This window comes from Ictidomys tridecemlineatus, chromosome 8 (genome assembly GCF_052094955.1).
Source record: "Ictidomys tridecemlineatus isolate mIctTri1 chromosome 8, mIctTri1.hap1, whole genome shotgun sequence".
NCBI lineage: Eukaryota > Metazoa > Chordata > Mammalia > Rodentia > Sciuridae > Ictidomys > Ictidomys tridecemlineatus.
Genome location: NC_135484.1, coordinates 149,392,257 through 149,414,226, shown reverse-complemented (window position 1 = coordinate 149,414,226; position 21,970 = coordinate 149,392,257). Strand labels below are relative to the sequence as shown.

Sequence of the window (21,970 nt, the reverse complement as noted above, 5' to 3'; positions counted from 1 at the left end):
AGCTGATAGAATTTTCCTATTAACTCCAAGAAAAAAGTCTAGTGTTCTGTATCAGCTGGCCAGGCAGAAACTCATGGAGGATATGACCTCAGAGGACCCTAAAGTGGTACTGAATACCACAATTATACCTGCCAGTGACTACAAGCTATAATATGCTGGGCATTCTACCAGCTGTACTCCACTTAATCCAAACAACCTGGCGGCTGGAATTATCATTTCTGTTTCTTAGATAAGGAAACTGAGTCTCATAGAGGTCAATCATTTGCCCAAAATCTCACAGCTAATAAACTTAATGAGGCAGGATTTATACTCTAATTTTCCTAAGGCCAAAGCCAAAATTCTTGCTCAAAGAACACTGTTCACTTTCCCCACCATTAGACTAAAATTTACACCATTATTTGCTCTATTTGAAGGTCTTTCAGAAAATATTTTGTTTTATGTGCAGCATTGACACTTGGACTAATGCTTCTGTTCAGGTGAACACACTGGATTAACTCTTGCTCTCTCATGCAGCAGACATGGGGAAGAGGTCAATGGACCAGGGCATTTGGCCCGTGCAAAACAAACAGGGAACTTGAAAGGTTGCCCGTGTGGGGACCAGGCTGGCCTGTGACAGCATATGACAGTGCAATCCATGTAAACAGCCATCCATCACAGGTGTCTTTTTCTAATTCTGAACTAACAGAAGGAATTCTAGAGAAGTTCTATCCAAGTTCTTCTGAAAATACCTGTGGGGAAAGTCACCAGGGAATGTGGGAATATTTCCAAGCCAGTGGAAAAGAAGGGGCTTCAAGGGGCTGGGCTGGGGCTCAGTGGCAGAGCACTCGCCTAGCACACGTGAGGCCCTGGGTTCGATCCTCAGCACCATGTAAAAATAAATAAATAAAATAAAGGTATTGGGTCAACTACAACTAAAAAATATTTAAAAATAAAAGGAAGAAGAAGAAGAAGGGGCTTTAAGAACTTGATGCTTCTCCTAAAAACCCAGCTAAAGTTCATTCAGGAATTCTTGGCTGCTTTTTAACAGTTAGACTGAGTAGCTCACATACTTGTGCCTGCTCCTAGGTGGGATTCCTACCTACCATGTCCCTGGGCCACGTAGAGCAGTCCTGTCCTCCCTGTTAGGCTGGGTGGTTTCTGAACCGTCTCTGGCAGGGAACGTTTTGCTCGTTTCATTCTAGGAGGGTAGAAGCAAGCGGAACGTGGGAAGCAGAAACAAGTGCCAGATCTATGTTAGCCTGGCATCTTCCAAAACTGACCTGGACCCGCCAGTGCCAGGGAATGATAATCCCAGCCGCCAAGGTGTTTGGATTAAGTGGAGCCAGCATATTATAGGCTGTATTCACTGGTGGGTATGTATAGGACCAAAGAGGACCCGTGAGTCTGGGACAGTCATTTCAGTGCAAAATGGAGTTATGGCTCTCTTAATCAGGGCAAAAGAGTAGAAGGTAAATGGGGTGAAAAGAAAATGAGTCAGTGCAATGGCCCACACCTGTAATCCCAGTGGCTTGGGAGGCTGAGGCAGGAGGATCTCGAGTTCAAAGCCAGCCTCAGCAAAAGCAAGGTTCTGAGCAACTCGGTGAGACCCTGTCTCTACATAAAATAAAAATAGGCCTGGGATATGGCTGAGTGGTTGAGTGCCCCTGAGTTTAATCCCTGGTATCCCCCCAAAAGAGAAAATGAGCAACCATACAAGTTCAAAAAATATATTTTAAAGCTCTGTTTTCCAAAGATTCTGATTATATATGGGCTTTCCAGGAACTTGTTACACAAAAGCAGGATATGCTTTCTTGACTAAGTACAGTAGCATAAGGAAAGTTAGCAGAGGTGGTCAAGTTCATGTGGAAAAATATCCCTGAAGCAGCGACATTCCCAACAAATTTGACCTGGAAAAAAATCAATTTTTAATATTACCCTTCTCTATTTGACAAAATTATTTTAGTTGTAACTGTAAAAAGAAACAAATGATTACAATAATGGTAAAAAAAAATCCTGGACAGAATTTTTATTGATTTTATTTATTTATTTTATAGTGCTGGGGATTGAACCCATTCCCTGTCCTTTTATTTTTTTATTTTTTAATTTTGAGACAGGATCTAACTGTCTTGATCTTGCAATCTTCCTGTCTCAGCTTCCTGAGTTGCTGGTTTACAGGTCTGCACCATCTTGCTGGGCTAAAAATTTATTCTTAAGTGTACAACAAGCTTCAAGACAATACTTCATTGTAGATGTTACAGCTGGTCAGACTTCAGATGCTTAAACAGGAATGGAATCAGGGTCGTGGTCGCCTCAAGCACAAGAAAAAAGAGAAAATAGGGCTGAAGTTGTGTCTCAGTGGTAGAGCACTCAACTAGCATGTGTGAGGTACTGGGTTTGAACCTCAACACCACATAAAGATAAAATAAAGACATTGTGTCCACTAAAAAAAAAATCTATTAAATATATATTAATTAATACATTAATAAATCATATTATTTAATTAAATAAATAAATATATTTAAAAACTAAAGAATATTTTAAAAAAACAATAATATATATATTAAAAAAGAAAAGAAGAATCACTACTTATAAAAAGAGAAAAAGTAATGGATTGATACCTTTAATTAATATATCTTTGGAATAAAGAGAGGAAAAGTTTTATGCACTGGCCTATTTGAATAATCAATATGGATTTGCCTATCTGTATTTAACAAATAACATTATAATAACTGAATAAGTAAATTTTAATAAGAATAAAATTAAAAAATTTATAGTTTGGGTAACTATTAAATCATACTAATGTAATTATAAATATTTTATTCCTTCTTTTGTTTTAAAACAAACAAACATTTTAAAAGAAAAAATAATTTTCATCTTAAAGATGCTACTCAAATTCAATAAAATGTCATGTGAACTAAAATTTGCACTTACTAACAGAACTGTATGGAGAGAAATTTATATCATCTTGCATTTTACACACAAATTTAAAGTTCCAGATGGTCACAAGGAGTGACATAACTGCAGTAAGTGAAGGTGGCCTCTTCACCTGTCCGATGCATGCTCTGTCATTGCTTATCTCAAGTCTGTGGTTTAATTACAGACGTGTGCAGCGCTGCCCAAACCATTCTGACCACTAGAAACTTATGCTTAAAATGAAGGCACGTGGATCACTTACTTTGGGGGAAGCCAGGGGCTGTGATGAACAGCCTCTAGGAGATACCCAAGTGGCCAGGAACCACAGCCTTCCCTCCCCAGCCAAGGAGGAACTGAAGACCTAGACAAGCCTCTGGAAACTGCAACCAACAGCCTTCAAATGAGCTGCCCCAGCCTGCGTCCTCATAGCCAAAAGAAAAAGACCCTAAATCCGAGCCACACACCTAGGCCACCTGCAGATTCCCAGTCCTTAGAAACCATGTAAGACAATAAATATTCATAATTTTTTCTTAAAAAAAAAAAGTGAGAAGTCCTTTAAACAGTCTAGGGAGCAAGCCCAAGAGAAAAGGCTGATAAGGCTTTCAGACAGAAACGCACAGAGGGGAAGAAACTAACAGCAAAGGCCAAGGGGAAGGGGCCTGGCCACAGGTGGAATTTAGAAGGTCTACGTAAAGTAAGCTGTTCTTGTGCTGGAGGCGATCACGACCCTGATTCCATTCCTGTTTAAGCATCTGAAGTCTGACCAGCTGTAACATCTACAATGAAGTATTGTCTTGGAGTTTGTTGTAATTTAAGAATAAATTTTTAGCCCAGCAAGATGGTGCAGACCTATAAACCCAGCAACTCAGGAGGCTGAGACAGGAGGATTGCAAGATCAAGACAGTTAGATCCTGTCTCAAAATTTAAAAAAATAAAAATAAAAGGACAGGGGATGTAGCCCAGTGCCACAGGGTTCAATCACCAGTACTGCAAAATAAATAAATAAAATACTTTTGTTTCATATTTTGTAAATAAGTAGAGCTCTTACAATCAACTTCTACACAGAAATATTTATTAAAGAATAATAAAGGGCTGGGCATGTGGCTCAAGCGGTAGCGCGCTCGCCTGGCATTCATGTGGCCCGGGTTCGATCCTCAGCACCACATACAAACAAGGATGTTGTGTCCACTGAAAACTAAAAAATAAATATTAAAAAATTCTTTCTCTCTCTCTCTCTCTCTCTCTCTCTCTCTCTCTCTCTCTCTCTCTCTTTCTCTCTCTTTAAAAAAATAAATAAAATAAAGAATAATAAAAATGTGCCCATTTATTCAATCAATAGATAATGTTGGAGAATCCCCTAAATTGTGGTTTCTTAAGATATTTCATATCTCTTTGCTCAATTATTTATTGCTTAAGCTAATTAACAGTATTCAAAGTAATTTTAAAATAAGTGGGAGAAATTATGGTAACTTTAAGATTTACATATTTCCAAGAAATTTTGGAGTAACAGGACTGGAAAAGCATGCGGAACTTTAAATTAAAATTATATTTCCTTGTCAAAAAAAAAATGCCCATTTTCAGATTATGTGTTTTATTAGAACTCAACAGTAACCACACCAATTGTTAAGACTTTAGGCCAACCAAAGAGATTTTTCAGGAAAGAGAATTTTATCACTGACATTTGTTTAGAATAACTAGCACATGGTGGTATTAAAAAGTAGACTCATTGTTAGTTTTATTATTATTTTTTTTCCAACCCACCTTTGGTGGATCATGGGCAATAAAAGAATGTGAAATCAATTCTGGAATAAGAAATAAAATCTCAAAGAAAGGAAAGCAGAGAATTACAAAAGATAAGAGGACACATGTTCAAATTTTACCTCCCTCTCAAGAATGTCAACATCCTGCAAAAAAGTCTACTTTTCAGCTGTAATTTAAGTAAAAGATGTGGCAACTGTATTAAACTAAATTGTAAATAAAAATGGCATATGGGTTTTTAAATAATATTTGAAGATAACACTACTATTTTTGATTGACCCCATAAGTAGAATAATTTATTCCTATTTTCTTAAAAATGATACCAAAGAACACAAAAATTCTTTAATAGGAGCTACAAATAAAGAGATCCTCTTATTGACAAAGAAGTAAACCCATTTGAACGCTGCCAGGAAACCCAGGCTATCGAGCGTTGTTCCGGGTTCTACCTGACCCCCTCCTCCCTGTGGTCAGCTGGCAATCTTTTCTTAATTCCAGAAGACTGACCCACACAGCCACTCATGTCTCAGAGAACAAATAGCAAATCCAGCTGTGAAGCCACGGGAAACCTGACATCTGCTGGCACTGAATGACACAGAACACTGTTTGTCTGCAACAACAGAGTCCCGAATGACATTGAATGCGAAGTGCAATCTTTTCCTAAACCTAGTCTGGAGGTTCGGATCAAAAACAAATCTGTAAAATGAGTCAGGGGTCTTGCAAGCCCCAAATATTTTGCACAGTCCTATTTCCAAGGCAGATATTTGATTCAACTAAATTTAATTCATTTCAATCCACCTAGTGGTGACCTCCATGCCAGGTCCTGTGCTGGACAGTAGGGGGAGGGAGAGGGACTATAAATAAAATAATCCCTATATCAAATGCAAACAGTCCAGAAGGGGAGACCACAGACACTCTGAACTAAATAGTGCCCAGGAATACAAAAGAAACACAGAGGAAAGTCAAGACCAACAACCATCTGGAAGATCAGGCAAAATGAGAAAGAACAGGGCTTAAAATACAAATAGCAGTTCACCAGGCAGGAGACGGTATTATCAATACCACGGAATATCATGTCAAGTTACCTTATTCATGAGGACATTTCATATCAAAAACAATATCCATCATTTTTATTTCAATGAGACAGACACTAAGAAATTCATAATATTCATTTCTTTCTTTGTACACACAGTAAAACATGTATGAATAAAAGCATTTATAAACAAATGGCCCATTTACTGAGGAATCACTTTGTCCTAGACATCACAATGGGTGTGCTAGCCTTATAATATACACTAAATATTATATATTATCTTTACAATGAAAAACTCTTAGATCAAGGTGGCCTGGCTCATCAATTTGAGACAGGAGAAGAGGGCTAGAATTTAAATTGGTGACAGAAAAACACTACACACTTTCTGCTCAGGCTAATGGATAAAAAAGGCCTCCCCAAGATCAAAATCATCAAAACCAATGCAAGCAAGGCTGAACAAAACTCAGTGATGGAGACTAACTGGGACCTTCATTTAAATGCATTTTTTTCCATGTTGAAAAACATACCCAGAGGAGAGACCTACCACACTTTTAGATACATCTTTGACCCTGGGCAAGATGGCAGTGCACAAAGAGACTTCAACAGAATCATGAATAATGCTATGTAACATAAATACACAAATTCCTGATGCACAACTGTAAATGGTGTTCACATTCGAGCTTGGCCGCTGTCTATGGAGTGGTCGTTTTGCCTGCCTACTTTGCCAGGCTCCTCTGCCTATAGACTAACCGCCTTGCTGTATTAATCAATGCAACAACTGATGCTTTCCAACCCTTTCTGTTAATGGTGTTTGGTTTCTATCCTGTGGGAGCTAATGGATCTGCTGAACCAGCAACAAATGGTTCAGCCAGTTTCCAAACAAGGTTTGGCTAATGCCAAGGGTCCTAGTCTTAATCACCATGGCAAATTTCCTCTTTCATAAGTCACCTATCTACACCAATCTCTTGTTTGTCTACTTAATAAAAATCTTCAGATTACAGAGTCACGTCCATGCTGTGCTGTGCATTTGAGCTAAGTTCCTTCTCATCATTGCTTAAACCAGGGCCCCCCCCCTCCTCCCAGCATTCACCAAATCATAAAGAAAATGTGTGAGTTACATGGGGAAGTGGGAAGATGTTTGGTTTGCAGGACTTGGATTTCCAGTAGAGCTCCTGGGGTCTGGGGATTCCCTGCTTCCAAAGACCTCAATTTCCTACTTAGCCAAAGGAAGAGAAACTACCACTGAAATGACTCAAGAAACTTAAGATAATTTAATACTTTTTGTGCTTCATCCCACTTAAGATTTTTCTGATGAATGTACAGGAGAACTAAATGCACTCCATGGACGGAACCCAGAGAAAATGCCTTTCCAAAGCTCAGAGGGCATCCAAATATTAGCACATTCAAAAAAATGCTTGTATGAAAAATTTTAAAAAGGAAGAAAATGAGGTAGCAGGGGTTGAGGGGACCCATGTGAAAACAAAGCCCCACTGAAATGCTGAGGTCAAAGACGGGGAAGGAATCCCAATCTTGCCAATTTTTCCTGCTGAGCTGATTGACTGTCCCCACTTTCTCCAGCCCCTGATTTCTCCCCATTGCTCAAAAGAAAATGGTGGTCCACCTAATTTCCCCCTCATCAAAAACAGCCCCTAAACAGCCAGACTAAGATCTCCAAATGTGGCAATTTTCTTGCCTTTTAAGGAAATTATATCAAATTGTAGTTGGAGGGGAAAAAAAAAAAAACTGGCTACGCATCCTTTTAAAAGTTCAGAACGAAATTATGGGTTTGGACGCACAGGAAGAAGGAACTTGTTTTAATGTGACTTTAAACTAGTTGAGGCTGCTGCAAAACTGCTGCGTTACTAGAACAGTCTACTCATTAGCACAGTCACAACAGCAAAGGAACAGATGCCAAAAATAGTTTCTCCCTGCTTTCTCAATGAAAGTTATTTTTCTCTTTAGTAATAGGAAAAGGAAGCAAAGAAAGAAAAAAAACTATGCCTGCATATGTAATGTGCAAAAATGGTGACATTAATTTTAATTTTTTTTTCCTTTAAACACAGGGATTCTCTCCCACTGAACTTCATCCCCAGCTCTTTTTATTTTTTATTTTGAAACAGAGTCTTCCTAAATTGCATATGCTGGCCTTGAACTTGTGATCCTCCTGCCTCCTCAGCCTCTCAAGTAGCTGGGATTACAGGTGTGCACCATCATGTGCAGGCCAAATTATTCTAGGAAATGAGGGAGCAGTAATTGTTACTTAAAAGATTACTGAATGAGGGCTGGGGTTGCGGCTCAGCGGCAGAGCGCTCGTCTAGCACATGGGTAGGCTCTGGGTTGGATCCTCAGCACCACATAAAAATAAATAAATAAAATAAAGGTGTTGTGTCCAACTACTTCTAAAAAATAAATGTTTTAAAAAAAGATTACTGAATGAACTTATTTACATTTAACATAGTTTTCACACACACAAATCAATGATACTGAAAGAACCTATAATAGGAGGGCTTAATATTTCCATGGGAATAACTCCTTTTGGAATGTCCTCATCTTTTTTTTTATTTTTTATTTTTTGGTGCTGGGGATTGAACCCAAGACCTTATGCATGCACGACAAGCACTCTACCAACTGAACTGTATCCCCAGTCCTTCATTTTTAAAAAATAATATTCAAGCAATGATGTCTTGTTTATTTTAACATTTTAATTTTCTATTTAACATTTTATTTTTTTATTTCACTTTTTATTTTTATTTTGTGATACTGGGGATTGAACCCAGGAGTGCTTTGCCAATAAGCTACATTCCCAGCCCTTTGTATTTTTTAAAATTTATTATTGATTTATTGATTTATTTGGTACCAGGGATTGAACCCAGAAGCCGTTAAACACTGACTCACATCCTGGCCCTTTTATCTATTCATTTATTTTTATTTTCAGACAAGGTCTTGCTAAGTTGCTGAAGCTGGCCTTGTGATCCTCCTGCCTCAGCCTCCCAACAGCTGTCACTATGGGTTGTGCCACCATGCCCCACTTATTTAACATTTGTTTGTAAAAGCCGTGCTTAATCTAGTAACTATTCCACTTAATTTTTAGGCTTGAAAAGAATCTCAACGTTTACTGAAAAGCAGAGAGATGATACAAAGTCCAGTTTCACAAAAGAGTCTTTTCATTATGTTGTACCAGCAGATATCAGGCACAGTTGAACAATTTTTAGGAACAAATCATGGGTTTTAAATTAGAACAAATACCCCAAGACACACAAAAACCACAAGACACACAAATACCCCAGTTTCAAATTGTAAAGAGAATATATTTTTTAAAAGCATTTTTTTTTTCATTGAAATTGAATTACAAAAAACAAAGTCAGTAACCACAGTACATGGTGAATGTAACACTAGAAAACAAGTAAATTGCTGGTTTAACAGGGAGCTAGTTTTCAGGGTGGGTGAAAAGCCAGGTCTGGTGACTCACATTTAATCACCCAATAATGAAGGTGATTAAAGCAAAAAGATTCCATTGGTACATTAAACATTGAAATGCAACACCAAGAACACAGCCCCTCTGAGTCCCTGACAACAAATATCAACCTATTCCCCGAGCAAATCATGCGCAAGAGCAGGGTGTTTGTTATGCCAGCAGCAACACTGCTGTTGAAATAATAAGCAGGCGATTGTTTCTTCTGGGCTAAAAGAATGAAAATAGCTCAAGGAGTGAATTTTCAAGTGCACGTACAATGTGGTGAGGAACTGGAAGTTGGGACATGGAAAAGTTGAAAGTGGTGAAGGCAATTCACTTACCAGAAAAGAGTATAAAAATAATCAGCTCATTCAGTGAAAACATCATCCAGAATTAGGTCAGCACCACAGACCTAGAAACCTCCTTCCTGTCTCCCACTTCTCTCCGTCCAGGCTGACAGCTCCCCTCCAGCCAACCCGCTGTTGGAAAGCCAGGAAAGAACAGCATCCAGGTGAGAGAGGCCCTCCCCCGTGAGCGTTCACTCTTGTCAGCCTGCCCAGCAGCCTTCCACATCCTGGCCCTAGTAATTTCCAACTGAAAAGAGGGCAAACTGTATACACAAAGAAAGTCTGTTTTGCAAGGCTTGACCCAGAGTAGGCCTTGGAAACTCCCTCCTCTCCATTGCCAGAGAATCCACTAGGAGGGAGGGGAGACTGCAGGATCTAGCTCTGCCCGTCCCCTTCAAAACTCCAGCGGGCTGGGGACTTTACGTGCATTAAATGGCAGCTTCGGGCTGGGTGAAGGGGCCTGCCCCATCTGGTCCTGCTCAAGACTGGCAAGAGCAGAGCCGCCCCTGCCCTGCTCTCCTGCTCTCCTCAGTTCCTCTTCTCTCCCAGTTTCCCCAGATGCCTGAGGCTCAGGTGATGTCTGTACAAGCCTGCTCTGTGTGAGCATCCAACTGCACCTTCCCCCTGCACTCCAACTCCATAATCCTACTTCCCAGGTCCAGTTGGCCCAGGGCCAGGAGCCGGAGATGATCTGATTATTCTAATTCACAATCAAGTGCAAATAATTGACAGCATCCTCTCTCTACCTCAACTCCCCATTCTCCCTTCAAACCAACCTCCAAGTCTCTGTATTTTAGGCAGCACAGAGAAGAGATCTGGGGATAGGTTTGGGGGGCGAGGAGGGGAAGGATTGCCCTTATGTTACCTGATCAATCACACACTACCTGCAAAGCTTGGAAGGAAGCAGCAAACCAAACAAGCAAAACTTTTTTTTTTTTTAGAATTTTAACATTTATTTATTTTTTCTTAGTTCTCGGCGGACACAACATCTTCATTTGTATGTGGTGCTGAGGATCGAACCCGGGCCGCACGCACGCTAGGCGAGCTGCTCTACCGCTTGAGCCACATCCCCAGCCCCAACAAGCAACTTTTGTCCAAGAAAAATAGCAGGATGGGGCTGGGGATATAGCTCAGTTGGTAGAGAGCTTGCCTTGCATGCACAAGGTCCTGGGTTCAATCCCCAGAAACATACACACACTAAATAAATACATACATACATACATACATACATACATACATATGTAGGTACATACTACAGGGGGATGGGATGCAAGAAGTTTCCCCCCCTACAGTTTATCATCATTTCTATTACAGTGCCAAAGTGACCATCGGTCAGCCATCTGGCACACACCAGCAAGTTCTCTTTCACTAGAATACTCAATATACTTAAAAACAGAAAAAAGGAACGTGGGATCCCAAACTATAGGCAGACATGGGGAACGGGGCTGAGGGGCCAAGGGGGAGAGGGGACTTTGGCATCACTGGAACCTCTAGTCCACCTGCCTCTACCTCGTTGACTTGCCAATTTATTTGAGCCCACAAATTCCCTCGTTTGCCTGCCCCATTGCAGGAACTCCTGGGGCTTGCGAGGCAATCCTCTTAGCATCTACTTTGGTTTGTTTACACGTCCATTTTACCCACCCTTCCTTCAGTGCTTGAAGGACGAAACTTCCGTGTTCATTTCACCGACTGTAGCACCTGGCATGAAGTAGGCATGCCACACAGGGTTGATGAACAGATGGGCTGACTCCCCTGGCACTGACTCCCGGGACCCACAGCCTTCTCCTTCTCCACCCACTGCCAGGTCCCTGGAGTGAGACCACCGGGATCACCTGCTCTGTTGGTCCATCCTACATGGCTTCCTCTCTTCGTCTGCCCTTTCCTGCTTCTCTCAAGGCTCGGTTCTGACACGATGAGTCATGAAGAAATGACTCCTTAATTCTGAGGTCTCCTTCACAGGTGGGAAACCTGTAGAATGGGGAGAAACTTTCAAGATGTAAAATGAATTACCACCTAAGAGTTACCATGGGTGACGGTACACTGACCCGTGAGCACCCAGAGACACACCTGCAGGCACAAGACGCATAGACACCTACACACAGAGGCACACACTGAGATCTGCAAGAGGTTACTGGAAAAGTTAACAAATTTAGAAACTTACTAAGAAATGATTCTATGATGCCTGCATAATAAAGGGGCACACAACTCCACTGACCAAATTGTTTTCTTTCCAACAGACATAAATATTGCCCGCATTTCTTTCTCCACACCATTTAACAAGATATTTGTTTCAGAAGTAGAACTCAGTCAAGAATATCAGAGCACTCTTCAGGAGTAATATTCAATGAATATTCAATCTATATTCAATGAAGCCCCAGATCACTGAAATCTTACCTCACTGACATGAGGACACATAGGGTCTGTAAAGATCTGGCAAATGTTTGTCCTGGATGTTTTGCTAGCATCAAGATAAACTCATGAGAATTAATTTAAAAGCTCAAATACTTTTGACTTCTTTCTCTTTATCTAATCTGGATCTAATCACTGAAATATAAACTCCTCACTATCATTTTTGCTTCAAAGCAAGTCTAAGATTGGTAGCGGTGCTTATATAATAGTTTTCTGGCAGTTGACAAAGAGTTGTCTGTTTCTAATGTAAAGTGAGCCATTTTAAAGAACTTGACCAGGGGCCCAGACGGAACCACCTTCATCCCCACTTCCTCCCGAATCAAGCTTTCACAGGGTGGCACCAGACCTCCCAATTTGAGTTTGAAGGAAATTTCTCAATGTGACACCTAATGCTAACATACACTGAAAATGAATCAAAAGTAAGCATAAAAGTCGGAATTACAGGATTTCAGACTAGAGTAAGACTTGGGAGACATTTAATTAAAACTCATCACTTAATACTAAGAAATAATCCCAGCGAGATTATGATTTGCCAAAAGTCACAGAGGTGGGGACAGAACAACAAGCTCCAGACCAGACACACACACACACACACACACACACACATACACACACACACACACACACACATACACACACACACAATCTCAATTAGCGGAAACAGATTGCAACCCTACCTTTATCTAACCTTCTGTCATTTTGAAAATAAATCTGAAGTAAAGCAGAAATATAACGTCCCCTCCAGCAGGGTGGACAAAAGAGAAAAGACACCAGAACACTTGTTTTGAAATTTGCTTGAATGCTAGATAAAACAACTTGATGTGGATTCACCTAAGCTTTTAAACAACATTCACTATTGAAATTTGGAACAGCGATCCCTTACAGTGTGCTCATGTAAATCAAAGCAGAATTATTAATTATAGTCTGAAGCGCCCTCTGGTGTTCCTGCCCAATAACTTCTTTTCAGATAATTACTATCCTTGTAGCTAGGGTCTTTTTTTGTCCTGAATAGTCTTAGGAAACCTGTTGTCCTTCCTTCTCATCCGGTTTTCAACATTTCCCTGGATCTTTTTCTCCTTATTGGGGAATTGTCATTCATAGCAGCACTAAAATCAGCTGGGATTGGTTTAGTATTTCCAGGCTCCACCATGGTCTTCTCTAGTATTAAGACATGTGACTGGTAAGCAAAGGTATCCCTCCAACATGAGGATAAAATCTCATAGATGAATAACAGTTACCCATCTCTACTTTCTCCACTCCTTCCCACACACAGTAGAACTAACACATCTCCATTTCAAGGGCACTTGCTTGCAAAACAAACCTCAAATAAGGGCTTCCAATTCTACGTCTAAGGAAAACTCTGCTGGTGGTGAGAGAACTCTCTGACGGCGGCCACTCTGCATCCTTCGGATTTACCAGCTAGGTGTGCCACGGCCCATGCTCGGGCCCACAAGAGACAAAACTGCCAATGCAGGGGAGATCAGTAGGAAATGGGTTAATTATGGGTTAGGGTTATGTGAGATATATATAGCAGAGAAGAGAGATACCAGTCTGGATGCCTGCTGTAGTTTGGATTTTTAACATCCCCCAAGGGCCCTTGTGTTAAAGGCTTGGTTGCAAGCCTGGGCACAATTGGCAGGTGGTGAAACCTTGAGGGAGTGGGGCCTGGCCAAAGGAAGTTAGGGGGAGATGCCCTTGGAGGGGATAGTTGGACCCCAGCTCCTCCCACCCGGCTTTCAGACTTCCATGAGGTGAGTAATGTCCTCCACCTTGCACTCCCACCATGATATTCTGCAAAATCAACAGGGTCAAGTAACCATAGAATCCTCTGAATCTGTGAACAAAATAAACCTTTCCTCTTCATAAGTTGATTTATCTCGGATACTTGTAACAGTAAAGGAAAGCTGGCTAACAACATCTGTGCCGTGATAATTTGGCCATTTTTTCTCTATTATGTGCATCTACAAATGTTAAGTTCTTGTTTGGTGATGCTTTTGTATTTTGCAATAAATCCTTTTAACAGCAATGAACTAAAAAAATGAAAAAACATACTTAGTAAAAATGTATTAAATACTAAATTTCTGACTCAAACAAGTTAACGATGAATGTTAAATTGCACAAAATGAGGAGCTGGGGTTGTGGCTCACTGGTAGAGCACTCGCCTAGCACATATGAGGCCCTGGGTTCGATCCTCAGCACCACATAAAAAATGAAAAGACAAATAAAAGTTTTAAAAAAGTTGCACAAAATGACATCATTTGTTACCCATCTCACCCCTACAGCCACTGGGGACAAAGTAATATCAATTACCAAGTGAAAAACCCAAGAACACAAATTTGCTGAAGAAGCATTATAATCCACATCAAAAATTAGTCACTATTTTGAGAACCCTGTCCTTGTAGTTTATGATTTATCACATGCAGCTGCAGAAGGTGCTTACATAACATTCAGAATGGTATTCTAAATTGACTGCCAATTTTTTATTTCAAGTTTTTGTGTTCCTGTACCAAAAACTGGAGCAAACATTAACAATGTGTTGGTACTAAAAGCAGAAGAATTTTATAAACAGTTTGCTGTTGCTAATTTTGTAGCAGTGCTATCAAGGCTTCTAGAAAGATCAATTAATTCCAATAGTGATCTGATGTTTTCAATCTAATTTGTGAAATTAAAGCAATGTTTTTTTGGATAATTGGTTCATTTGAGATGAAACATCTGACATTACTCTGAATCTGATAAGAGTTCAACATTTAAGGGCTACAGTCTAACTCGGTGGTACAGTGCTTGCCTGGAATGCAGGAGAGCCTAGGTTCAACCCCTAGCACCTGGGCAGGGGTCGGGGGGAACTTGGTGGAACACGGTGTCCACACACAAAAAAATAACATCTCACTAAATTTAGATTTCTGGAGGCTGGAGTTGCAGCTCAGTGTTAGAGTGCTTGCCCCTCACCGTGAGGCCCTGGGTTCGGTCCTCAGCACCACATAAAAAAATAAACAAAAATAAAAATATTTCTAAAAATAAACAAACTTAGATTTCTAATTTTTGAATTAAGACATGAAGCAGAAGTATAATTGGAATTAGAGTATAAGCAAGTCATAATTTAATTAAAGGAAACTGAAATAGAGTACCAACTGCAATCATTCTAAGCTGCACTTGTTAACATTTAAAAATTCTGAATATACTAGATGATATTACTGTAAAATTTATGTGATAAAGTTGGTGTTGAACTTAAAAAGTTAAGTAAACTTTAGTCTTCAGAAACTTCTCTGTCGCCCATCATCGACTGGAACTACTCAGCACATCCGCCTGTCTGTCGATGATACTTAACATTTCTATTAATGAGTCCTTTAGATTTGAGATGCATTATGACCAATATAAATTAGAGATTTTAATCAAAGAATTCACAGAGCCTGAAAAAACACTTCTGCTTTTGAGGCTTTCTGGAGAATTGTAGTTATGGAAAACAAAACTTGCAAAGAAGAAGGCACTGAAACTTCCCAGCCATGGTAAAGGAAGAAGTGAAAGTCTGAATAACAAACATTCAAATCGCGTCCAAGATTAATTTTTTTTTCTTCTTTTTTTTTGGTACCAGGGATTGATTTGACCACTGAGCCACATCCCCGCCCTATTTTGTACTTCATTTAGAAACAGGATCTTACTGAGTTGCTTAGCGCCTTGCTTTTGCTGAGGTTAGCTTTGAACTCGAGATCCTCCTGCCTCAGCCTCCCCAGCTCTGGAATTACAGCCACACGAGGCTCCACGATTAAAACTGGAAATTCTATAATTGCTCTTTGGAATGTATCTACTGGTGGGAAAACCTTTTTTTATTTTTTGGTGTATAAAAATAATACAGAATAGTGAAATTTCATTCACAGAGTACAACTTCAAAAAAGATTCCAAGCATTATGATAAATTAAAAATCGGTTCATGTTAGAAAATTTTATTATATGAAAAGGGCATGAATTGAGACAGATATGACTAACCTCAGCATGTGACCAACAAAAATAGTCACTCTACTGTATGTGGTTTTCATTATTCTGATAAGACAATATGAGGGTTTGAATTTTATTGTAATGTACGTGGATATTTCTATTTATTTCTATTTTGAGGAAAAAAATTTGTTATTTCTATTTTGAGGAAAAAAATTTCATTTTCAAAAGTTTTTAAATGGAACTATTTTTTAGGCCTAGCCATATAATAAAACTAATTTTTACATCAAAATGTAATTTAGAAATCATAGTAAAACAAATAAACTCTAGCTATTTTTTTCTTTGTTTTGGTTTTGGTTTTTGCACTGTTGGAGATTAAATCCAGGGCCATACACGTACTAAGCACAGGTCCTACCGCTGAGCTCACTCCCGGCTCCTGTATGTATTATTGCCACACCAATCTTCATGTTTTAAAGTGTACTGGTTTGGACAATCAGTGGCCCTAACAACAGCACCGTCTACCAGGAGCACACTGTTTAACAGGTACTATGCTTGAATCACTTTCTCAACTTACTACTTGGTGTCTGCACTAAAATTACAAATTCTGTATAAGTCTCTGATATCCTCTAATATAGGAGATATTATGAAAAGCAATGATAAACATAAAAGTTCAGTCAGTAAATTTAGCATTTGGTACCTGTGTCTTCTGCTCGGCTCTGCCTGTAAGCATCACTATCAAGATTGGGAATCAATATGATTGGGTTTAACCTACGTATTTATTCTTCTGATACTTTCATTGTATTTTAATTGTTTCAATCTTGTTTCAGATGTATGAAAGCTTTCCCTTTAAAAGATTAATAAAAAAGACATTATCTAGTAGACAATTAGCAATACGTGCTACCAGATAGTGAAAAATACATAAAGGGCATGATAGAGAGTAGATTAAGCCAAAAAAAATTAATTTATCTACTTAGGATGACAGAGTAAAATGTTGCCTGAAGGTAAAACATTTATTTTAGATTAGGGAGCCAACAAAGCCACCAAATCTTGATTTGAGATCAAAAAATTTGATTGTAATCCGGGAGGGGGGGGCAGGAAATGGAAGACTGTTGATAAAGACTGTATTGGTAACCTATTGACCTGACCTGAACCTAACTCCAGCAGGACACTGAGGACAAACAGGCCCCACCGTCACTTAGTCCAAGGGAGAGAACCCAGCGTCATCTTACTTCTGCTCCCATCAGCCACTGGTGGGGGACCTCTGGGGGCCGGGTCGATGCCCCTGCATTTCCAGATGCTAGTCATTAGAAGTGTGAATCACAATGAGGCCTTAAAAGAAGAAGGCAGGGCACGGACAGCATCTGCTACATCCTTCCAAGCCTAAAACATATTCTTACATCGTGTAATTATGCAAATGCTAACATGCTAACTGCATGGCCAACGCCACACATCAAAACCAACAGACAATGTTGCAGTCTTGTGGTGATGTCGTTTTAAGTATTTATAGCCATGAAAAGTCATTCTAATTTTAAACATCCTTTCCCAAATGCAAAATTCCTAGAACATAAAATAATTTATTATATGAAAAGGACAGATATTAATATCTCATTTTGTATTAGGATTTGAACTGAATATTTTTTCCTTGTTCGGTTGTTTGTTTTGATCTTTTTTTATATTATTTTTCATATTGGGATTTGAACCTAGGGATGCTCTACCACTGAGTTACCTCCCAGCCCTTTATATTTTTTTTATTTTGAGACAGGGTTTCTGCTAAGTTGTCCAGGCTGGCCTCAAAACTTGTGATCCTCCTGTCTCAGCCTCCCAAGTCACTGAGAGTACAGACATACACCACAGTACCTGACTTGAACTGAAAATTGTTTTGAGAAAATCCATGAAATTGAGCCTATCAAAATGCAATAAGGATTTCTGGACTAGTAGGATCACCAGACAGTGCCAGTGTTTATTGGTGGGTTCTCAGTACACAGAAACAACCAGAAAGAAGGTTCATCTGTGAGTTATAACACTTCAAGGAAGGGAGAGATTTGCCCATTTCCTCTTAACTGATCCACATTTTCTGTCTTCCTTTTTTTAAAAAATATTTTTTCAGTTGTAGATGGACACAATATCTTTATTTATATTTATGTGGTGCTGAGGATCGAACCCAGCACCTCACACGTGCGAGGCAGGTGCACCTCACACGTGCGAGGCAGGTGCTCTACACTGAGCCACATCTCCAGCCTCACATTTGCTTTTTTTAAGGGAAAAGCTGAGGGTTTTCATCTGGATGTGGTTTGCTGGTTGGTTAGTATTTGCGCGCCTTGGTGCAGTGAGGTGCCCATGTGTATACATAAGCACATGGGGGTACATAGGTATATACAAGTGTGGAATTTGCTTGCTTATCTGTTCTGGAAACACACTGACATTACTTGAATGTCCCAGACACTTTGTAGGGCTGTCCCAAGTTCAGGCAGACTAGCATTCTAAGAGCTTCTCAAAGGAATGCAGTTTTCTCTAGATATCAAATGGCAAGCCCACAATCTGTTGAAGAATTTCTCACCTAGTTCTCACCTCTGCATATCACTCACCGATTTAAAAAAGAAAGAAAGAAATGACAAGCATTTCCATGGTCACATCCTGGGTGGATCTTAGAGTCGTGGAAATAGCACATGCAGCTGTTAGCCTCTCTAAATACACAATCGGAGGCATTTAGACACCCATTCTGCAGTGCTGGCAGTGACAGACAAGAATAACAGTTACTTTTTATACCAAGGATAAATGCTGGATTATGCCTGGGAAAGGCAGGGTGGGCCTAACCCCTAGGCAGAGAAGAACAGTTCTGATGTCAATGGAAGGCAAAACTCTGGGCAGGCTACACAGCCTCCATTGATTGAAGGCCTTTTTAGGGAAAAGCAACTTGGTTTTGTTAAATTTTGGAAAGAAAAATATTGCTTTCAACTGCTTTTTAAAATTAAAACCAGATTTCACAACTCTCCAATGAAGACAATGAGTAATTACTTGTTTTAGTCCCACATTTATGAGCTGTTATTGAAAGGGAATGAGTGTGACAAAAGAAGGAGAATATAATGGTACATGTGTGTTACTAAGTGGAAAAAGAAGCTCATACAAGCACAGGAGTCAGAACCCATCTCACATTTTTCATCTGCACTGAAAAGCTTTAGAAGCATATGGAATAAAATATTAATGTATGCTACGTTACAGTAAGATGCTCCATTGCTACTCCACAGAGTGTGACTGTAGGTAACAATTATGTGCTATCTGTCTCAAGAAGCTAGAAGAAAGGACATTTAATGGTTTTTACCATGAAGAAATGACAGATGACTGAGGAGATATATTTAACCTAATTTAAACATTATACAATGTATGCATACGTTGAAACATCTGATGTACCACCTTGTTACATATACTTTTTTTTAAGAGAGAGAGAGAAGTTTTTAATATTTATTTTTCAGTTTTCAGTGGACACACATCTTTTTTTTTTTATTTTTATGTGGTGCTGAGGATTGAACCCAGCGCCCCGCGGATGCCAGGCGAGCGCGCTACCGCTTGAGCCACATCCCCAGCCCTACATATAATTTTTTTTATGCTTTTATGTGTATCTGTTTTTTAAAAGAAAAATGTGAGTTCTAGTTTTTCTCTGGGTGATGGAATTTCAAAGCTCTTCACTTTCTTCCTTACATTCTCAAGCGTTACTTTTTGGGCATAGGTAGGTGCTGCTTTTATAATCAGAAATTTATATAAGGTATGACTTTAAATAAATGAGAGAAAGACAAAATAGTAAGTACAGGAAAGATAGAAAAAGGAGAGAAAAGGGAAAAAAGAACATCAACTCTTCCTATGTTCGTCATCTGACAAAGGATCCTCTGCTCAGACACTGGAGGGCATGACAATTCTAGCTCGTGGTGGGGGAGAAGGTCACTAAGCAGACAGCACTGTAGACAGGGCGTGGAGAAACCCTGTCTGAAGCCAAGCTAAGCTCCCACAGAACAGAGAGCACCTGTGGAGGATGGTGGAGAGACAGCCATGCCCCTTGGTGGCCCCAAGCTGCCCACCGTGGCTGGAGAGGAAGAGGTGGTGGAACAGAGGGGTAGGGGGATTAGAGAGTAAAGCAAGTGCCAATTCCTTCAGGGACATAAAAGCCAATGATAAGGAATTTGTAATCTCAATACAAGGAAAGCCATTAAAGAATTTAATGGGGAGAAAGAAGTCATCTGATTAACATTTTAACTTGACCACTCTCACTGCTGCTGATTCAAGGGAGAGACAAATTAAAGAGGTTGTCCTTGTCTTGATGTACTTATCATCCGCTCCTCCTCCTCCACCTCCGCCCCTGCGTTTGCTGACTGCTAAGATCTCTGCAGCCTTAGATCCTGCAACACAGCATCTCCCATGAGAGAAAAAGGTCTAATAATCTTCATATCTTAGTTCCCCAGGATCCTGCACCTTCCACCCCACAGCTGTGGGCCCACATAAACTAATGCCTCACTTCCTACGGGTCCTGCCAGACGGACCCCAGTCACCTCTTGTCCTACAGCTTCTATCATCACTTCTCTGGGAGCACCAACCCCTCCTAATCCACCATCACTGTCTCCTCCACTCCTCGGCTTACCTCCTAGTCCAAACCCGTGCACCTTCTCTGCCCCTGGTATTAGATGTCACGGTATTTTCTTTGCCAATGATATTAATCCATGGGATTGTAAAGTACTTTGCATTGAAAGGGACTTTGGAGAAGTTCTGGTTCCACCTGCAGGCTTTTATGGAGAGGAAACAGGTCTGGCATGGTGAGAGGTTTTCCTCAGGTCTCAGGGGGAGGGAGTAGCAAAGCAGGACAGCTATGGTGGGGATAGCTGTCCCCCAAAGGCCCACATGGTAAAGGCTTGGTCCTCAGGGGGGTGCTGCTGTCGGGGGGTGGAACCTTTAAGAGGTGGGGCCTAGGGAAGGCCTCTAGGCACTGGGGTGTCTTCAGGAATATGATTGGGTCCTGGTCACTCCCTGCTCTCTTTTGCTTCCTGGCCGTGAGATGAACAGCTCCGTTCACCCCATGTCCTGCCGTGATGTGCAGCCCAAAGGCAATGGGGCCAAGTGATAGTGGACTGAAAGCTCCAAATCTGTGAGGCAAAATCAACATTTTCTCTTCATACGTTGATTCTCTCGGGTATTTGTTATAATAATAGACAGCTGACCCACACAGACTGAACACAGGCTTCTGACTTCCTGTTTAGAGTTCCCTGCATGATTTTTTAAAAATATTTTTTAGTTGTAGATAGACACAATATCTCTATTTTATTTATTTATTTTTATGTGGTGCCGAGGGTCGAACCCAGTGCTTCACACATGCAAGGCAAGCGCTCTACCACTGAGCTACAACCCCAGCCATGCCTGCGTGATTTTAAAGCAATGCTTATAAACCCCTGAGTTAGGGAGCTTCGTGCTTTACAAAACTCTTCTGTGTGCACCATCTCATGGGCTCGTGGCTGTCCCCAAGCAATAGATACAAAATGAAGCTTAGAAAGATGGAATGCTGGGAATGTAACTGAGCCAGAACCGAGACCCAGATCACGGGGTTCCAAGTCCTGCTGAAACTAGGAAACTTCCTCTTGTCAGATGAAATCAGTCCAGGAACAAAGTTAGAGGTTCCTATGACTGCTTCTTATTAGTTTTTGATTAATTAGACAAACATGCATCCTTTTAGAATCTTTTTGAAGATCAGGGGGTTTTTTGTTTGTTTGTTTGTTTGTTTGTTTGTTTTTACATTGTTAAAGAGGGAGTTTGTCCAACCCAGGGAATTTATTAAAATGATGGCAAGAGCTTTGGAGCAGTAGAGAAAACTTAAAGAAGAAAGAAAATGAAGAAAAGAGATGCAAACTTTACCAAGTTCATGATTTGATCAAGGACCAGACGTGGCTCCAGATACAATGCCATTATGACAAATACCATCATTGGAAATGCTTTCTAAAATTGGTTGACTTATTGTAAATATAAGTTAATACCGCACAATTCCACTGGAGTAAAGAATGTAAGTGGTCTCATGGAGTTCACTATTAAACTATTTGAATTATATACAGATCTAATTTTTTGAACTATATTTTTTTTCAGCACATTTGAAGTGTAGAGTTTCAAATCCAACGTCAAAAAT

The 21,970-nt window shown here is 40.1% G+C and overlaps 1 protein-coding gene across 2 annotated transcripts in view; it reads right to left on the bottom strand.

Moving 5' to 3' along the window:
- Positions 1-21,970, bottom strand: part of Rnf144b (ring finger protein 144B) — a 156,460-nt gene that overhangs the window by 115,602 nt on the left and 18,888 nt on the right. Inside the window, exon 1 of one of the 2 annotated variants that reach the window (XM_040282104.2) lies at positions 9,476-9,720. The exons of the other annotated variant lie outside the window; for it this stretch is intronic. The gene's annotated coding sequence lies outside the window, so the exon portion shown is untranslated. Of the gene's footprint in view, positions 1-9,475; positions 9,721-21,970 lie in introns of those variants that run through there. 2 annotated transcript variants of the gene reach the window in all.